This window comes from Topomyia yanbarensis, chromosome 3, assembly GCF_030247195.1.
Source record: "Topomyia yanbarensis strain Yona2022 chromosome 3, ASM3024719v1, whole genome shotgun sequence".
NCBI lineage: Eukaryota > Metazoa > Arthropoda > Insecta > Diptera > Culicidae > Topomyia > Topomyia yanbarensis.
The window spans coordinates 23755849-23762698 of NC_080672.1; positions in this window are offsets into that span (position 1 = coordinate 23755849).

Consider the following 6850-nt stretch of genomic DNA (forward strand, 5'->3'; position numbering starts at 1 on the left):
GATATTTTTAAACTCACTACGCTCAAACGGTTTCTGTGCTTAGCATGTTTGAGAGGGTGGAACGTGACTTACTGGACACGGCGCTCGTCTGGTATGCAGTTAGCCTGCAGGCGATCCTCAACTCTCTCACGAATTATTGGGTTCATCATTTGTAATTGCTACTGTAATTTACTAATCATAATTGTTCGCCTTAAACTATTCATCTGCGCAAGAAAAATTACTTAAAATTTTGAGTGTTTACATGAGAAAAACATTGTAATAATAATTAGTAGCGGGATTATGGGTAAAACCAACACTCCACGGCTTCTCCCAGAAACCAATTTTTTTCATTTTCTGATGGCAGATTATTATTAACACGATTATTTAGAGCATTTCCAGGTAAATCTAAAGTGCATTGCAATGTCAAATGGAATAAAAATAAATAAAACATACGAAAGCAACACACATGCATGTCTGGCAGTTTGTGTTTTTAAGGAAATGTTTGCTTTTGGGGTAAAACCGACACTCTGTGGATATGGTAATAACATCACACTGTTTAGATGGTTTGTGATTCAATACGAATGACTGTCAATCTTTGTAATATTTTGATTACAATATTATCACATAATGGACATAGTAGAAATAAATAGAAACTATTTGATTGTGTTGTTTTCTTATTATTCCTTTCAAAAACTGTTTTGCTTCTCAAATAGGTGTATAGTCAGATCAGAGTCCCGAAAAATCAAATCTTGAACCTTTATTATGAATTGTATGTCATTTCCAAGTGTATAAATCCTGCAATCTCTGGAAGATGTCACTTTTTTCTAAGTTTTAAGAAACCAATAACAATAACAAATAATAAGGTGTCGGTTTCACACCTTAATTCCTCTACATATTAAAGTTCAATCTAGTTCTTTTTGCTGAATGTACTAAAAATAACGCTACCATTAGATCCTTGCCCGTTCCATCAACCCTCGCTAGAGATGCTACATTATGCGTAACGGAAGTGTCTCGTTACACGCCTGGCGGAAGAAATAGATTATTGGCTGACGATAGTTTTCAGGAAGATCAAGGTCGAAAATCACATTTCAAACGTTAGTTATTGTGTCATATCGCTTCATTTTTTATCTCTCTTTACTATCTGCTGTAAGGCTAGGATTGCACACTATGTTGCAGTCAGACCCGTAGCCAGAATTTTATTTCGAGGGAGCTTAAGAAATGAAAAATGAACGCATAAATGGTTTTTTTCTAATAACTTGAACTATACGAAGATTGAAAGATTCTTATTCTTAGAAAGATTCCAAAAGTCAAAGTCAATTAAAACCAAAAATACCAAAAATATATTCCAAAATATGAGAAAGGCTGCGGTTTATTGTAGAAATGTTGAAGGTGATTTGTTTTATTTATTTACAACAGGACTTGCAACAATGGATACTTAATAATTTAAAGTATTCAAAGGAATGGCCAAAATTGTCCCAATATTCCTGATCTGGCAGGCGATTTGTGGTTGTGTTGTAACAGTGCAACTCAGTTTAGGCCTGACCTTGGACCCTGCCACTATGTACAGTTCTGTGACATAGCGCGATTTTTGACGTAGGATTACGTCTTTGTTTTCGATATGGGGGTCCACTTACAAATTCAACAAAAATGGTATGTAAGGAAGTGGTTAGGTTTTGAACACTTAAAACTCAGCAATCTCAGAATTGGTCGGACAAGCTCAGTTGCCTGTTGAACAATAGGCAGAGCAGAGCACTGCGCTGCTTGCTTCCATAGCCAGTATAGCAGACTAATAAGTCCGCTACTCTGGCGGTGAAGGTACAGTAAGTAGTGTCGTTCAATGGGCGACTGAGCGATCCCGATCAAACACCATGTTTTTCATTGTGCTGTGCTCGTTTGAACCACACATTTTATGTACAATCTTTAACGCATTAATTAGTATAAAACACGTGCACAGAATACTTGTATCACTAGCGTTCACTCATTTTGCTTGGTGCGTATTTTCCATTCGTGTACGAATACGATACTCACACAGCTGTTTGATTCGAGCCAAGACGGATACAGGTGTGCACGTTTTTTCTATGTGTGAATGCCGGTGTCATTTTTCTTCGATGAATCCGAAAAAACAAGAGGATATGAAGAAGAAAAGCATAAACAAGTGATGGGTTAGTTTTGTTACGGTTCGTTTATAATTATTTTTAATCAGTATTTTTGAGGTAAAGTGTCCCTAAGTGCTCGAATCGGTAGATCACAGGTGAAGCTCGGCCTTTTCTCACATTTCATCGTGCACCAAAGAATCAGGATGTTCGTTCGGATGTGTATGTTTACTTCAAGGGCCCCAGACGTCATGCTTAATTTTGCAAGTATAAAACTAATACACTCAAAAGTGTCAACTGGTCCCACCTTTCTTTCTCTTCATCTTGGATTCAAGCATTGTACACAGCATTGCCAAGTGTTTTAAATGAAAATCTAGCACCATCATACAAAAATGTTTGGATTAATCTGGCAAAGCTATTTTGTAGTAAGTTGTACGAAAGAAATACATTTGATTTATTATTAATACAAATAAATTAAGAAACGGAATATTTCATATTAAGTAGAGTAGTCCTACGTCAACAGTTCGTGCAGCCCTTGTAGACAATCTTAAGCCCTTACGAGAAATCTCGGGACAATCCAACTATGATCATTTGCTAGAGTTTCCAAGCAGGGCCGATAAATCTACCTCGCCAGAGTCGTAAGAGGCATTATCATCAGTTGGTAAGAGAACGTTTCAGATATAAGTGGAGCAGCTGTTTTAAGCATTTGTGCGAAGAGCATACGAAGCGATCTTTGGCGAACCACTTCAGTATATCCGCACGCAGTTTGTACGTCGGGTACGTCAAAAGTGCATGGATATTCTCCCCATAGTAAACACACTTCTCAGAATCCTCAGTACGTATTGCTCGCATGGCCTTCCCCACATTTGATGCACCGCAGTTTATTGTTTAGCCAGTAGGTGACTGTATGTACTAGCTGTTTGCAATTGGAACAATTCATGACACACGAAACAAACAGGCGAACTTGTACACGAACCCATTCCACTTCAATGTATTCCGTATCTGACGAAAGCCACGCAAAGAGAGTCTTATGGTTAGTATGTCCCATCTTCGTTGACATTGAGTGCAATTGCTTGCACTCCTAGAACTTAACCGATTGAAGGTTGGGGTTCTTGCACTGTCATTTATCAGAACATCGACAGTGAGACCCGCATCGCTGACAACACCATCAATCTCCACATCGCGAGACATAATGTAGACGCGACCTGTTTCAAGTTAGTCACGACTACGCGCAGTTTATCCGGTTGGGTTAGCGAAGCTGTATTATCGTGCAACATGAGGCCAATCTATGTCGCCATTCACCTCTGATACAGAACTCCTATCCCTTATCTCCTCCCTCGGTGTCAACCGGGGTACAGGCCACCTTTTGCCGTTTTTGCTTAAACTCGGGACTGGGTCGGGTTCTATTCAAAACCGCTGTCAGTTCGTTCACTTCGACAGGTTCACGGATTGGTGTCTGTCTCAGTTTTGTTTCGAGCGGGAGTGGCATTAGTGAAGATCGGCTAGAATATGTGGTGAAACTGCTACTGTACTAGTGTCCGTCTTGCAGAGTGAATCTTACGGTACAGTTAATGGTTATTTTGGGCAGCTCAAAATTATTTTTTTCGTTTTTTTGTAGGTTCGGTTTGTACACAACCATCGATTAATATTTTTTTCTCAATAGTTGTTCGAAAATTAGCCCCGCGTGTTTTTATGAATCTAATTTTAAGTTCCGTTATTGCTAACAAGCCCGGGCATCAGGTTAACGATCCTTTGTATTTCTTTTCAATGTTCTATATTATCGTTCGTATAAGTGTACCGTAAACCGGGGTGACTTTGATCACTCGAAACTTTTTTCGTAGATCGTTTATTAAACCAGAATAGTCTACCGAATCATTTTAATTTGAATTGATTTTTACTCTAAACTTATGAAATACTGATTTGTTGTACTTTTTGAGTATATTGTTCGGTTTTTGGGTACAAAAACTACAAAAAACCGAAATTTGACTTTACCGTATGTTTACGAAGCTTCGTAAAGTGTCTTTTTTTATAAAACAAATAAATCTCAGATTTGAGCAAGAGTAATAAATTGCAAGGGAGTTTTTATTTTCCTTTGGATTGGGATGTGTCAAATTTAGTTTCAAGAGTTTGTTTATTTTAAATACATTTTTTTGTGAAACTAGTTGGCAATTATTTCAAATTACTTTAAACTAATATTCGCAACATTTTTTTTTGTTCAATATTCCAACGTGTTAAAATGGATGAAACTTTTTTGTACATTTATAAAGCACAGAAATGAAACTATTTTAGCAGTTTTAAAGGTTTTCAGAATATTTTTTTCTAGTTGGACACAAATTATACGAATTTTGGTTACTCGAATTGTACAGCACATTGAAATACTTTTTATAATACCAATTAATATCTATTTAACAATGGGTATCTTTCCAGACTTAATTTAAACAAACATTTGAATGAAAAACATTGACATTAACAACTTAATGTGAGTGAACATGCAGGTTATAAAAGTCACCCCGGAATATGAAAACGGATTTCAACTTGAAGTTATTTTTGGAAAAATAGCTGTAAGCGGACAATTTTAGGTAAAACCACCCAATCTTGTTCTCCATACATCAGTACATGGTTTAAAAATATGAAACTTGAAAAAAATGTGTTGCATCTAAAAATATGTAATGATTACTTCTAAAAGTAATCAATGTCACCCCGGTTTACGGTATTTCACAAACAATCCGATATGGAAAATTGGAAATACTTTCCTTGATTTATAACATCTCGAGCTATCACAACTCTTTGTCTGTACAACGTGATATCACTCGGTAGTTTTCAACCCAATAAACATATCGTAAAGAAGGAATAGCGAAATTTGTCTGAATACTGTCGCAATAAATAGTGATCCGGCCCATTATGCAGATAAGATTAGCTTTTTAGGCAATACTCCCACGGTCGGCTGCGATTGTCTGTGTGGAGTTCAAATTACTTTTATTTAGAAAACAAAGGATACTCTCGGTAGCCGGCTACCCAGAGTTTAAAAAGAACCAAAAACTAAACAAGAACTTTTCTTTTTCGAGTGATCGTGTACTCGAAAACCAACTAAGCTACTACATAATAAAACATGCTTTACAGGTCGCATCGCTTGCTTGGAGCAAATCCTATGAATTCCTACTTTCCACTTCCCAAGTAACTCTTATTAGATAATCAGCAGTAAAACATGATGAAATCAGTGTGCAATCCGCCAAAATCATCGTCACAACACAACGTAACGATTGCTTTTACAAATATTTTTGTAAAGGGGGGGGGGGATGTCAGGTCTTTTACACATTTTTATTGTCTATTGTACGATTGTTCCTTGTAAATAATTGTTGAAACCATTTTTTTTACAGGGCGTTGCGGTCGTGATTGGCTGGTTGGTCACTTTTTAACTGGACCGCTTTTTAGTTGGACCTTCGCTAGTGGGCCCATCTACTATAAAGTATCTGAATGCCAAAATCTCTTGTTAATTTTACTTTAACAATCAAGCTGACATTGATTAAAGATGCCCAGTAAAGTTCAGCAGGAAATGAACTGTAATTCTGGCTGCCAGCCAGAATCCCGGTTCATTTCCGGCTGAACTTAACTGTGTGATAGCATATGCATATGCACTACTAACATCTCCTCCGGAGAGTTTCGTGACGTCTCTACGCGTGAGGGGCACAAAACCTATAAGGTTGGACAGAGAAAGGGTAAAATTCGCAAACGAAAAAAGCAGTTTTTTCCACACCGTATGTCAGATCTTCATAAAAATAAATCAGCAGTACTGTAACAACATTCTACATACGCTGATTGATTTATTATGAAGATCTGACATACAATGTGGAAAAAACTGCTTTTTTCGTTTGCAAGTTTTGTGCATTCTCTGTCCAACTATAATTCTCGATAAACATATGATTACGGCTTTAAAGCACTTTAAAGTTAACTGTCAAAATTCGCTTTGAATGGATAATCCGGACAAACCGTAACTCGCAATTCACAGATGTTGGCAGTAGACTAAAGAGAAAAGTTTTCTTTATCGTTAACTGCTATGTACTGTATTCGGCCAGTAACAGTTTGTTCGGAATTTCCTTTCAAAGAGAATTTTGACAGTTGGCTTTTACGCCGTAATTATATGTTTATCGAGAATTAAATTGATTATGGAATTTGCGTTTCGACTTCGTGTCATCAGAATCCGACATTATCTTAGTGACAGGACTAAGCTAGCGCTGGATTAGCTTAGTTCTGTCACTAAGTTAGTGTCGGATTCTGATGAGACGAAGTCGCAACACAAATTCCATAACACATCAACACCACAATCGAATATCTCCAGCTCAAACTCCACAACCGATTCCGACTCAATCGGTGTCGGAACCCGTTGTTGTATCTGAGTTGGAATCCATTATAATCCATTCCGGATTCGAAAACAATTACCGAATGGCTTGATAAGTTTGCGACGAATTAGCCTGCTTAACAATAGAATTCAATATGTTTTGGCTTGTGAAATGAAAAATTGCTCGCTTGATATATGCAACGCTCCTTTTGCGTATATCTTGTAAGACATAAACAATTTCAAGAGTGTGGTATCGCACAGAAAACAATTGAATTTCAAGCAGCATGGCGGTGCCAACGGTTTGCGCGCGTCTACGGCCCAAACTCTAACTTCCGGTGGTAAAAGACGAGATCGAAAACCAAAAATAGCCGCTCACATCTTGTCGATCATGATTCGCTCAACACATACATACAGGAATGATGAAACTGTGCTCACTCATACT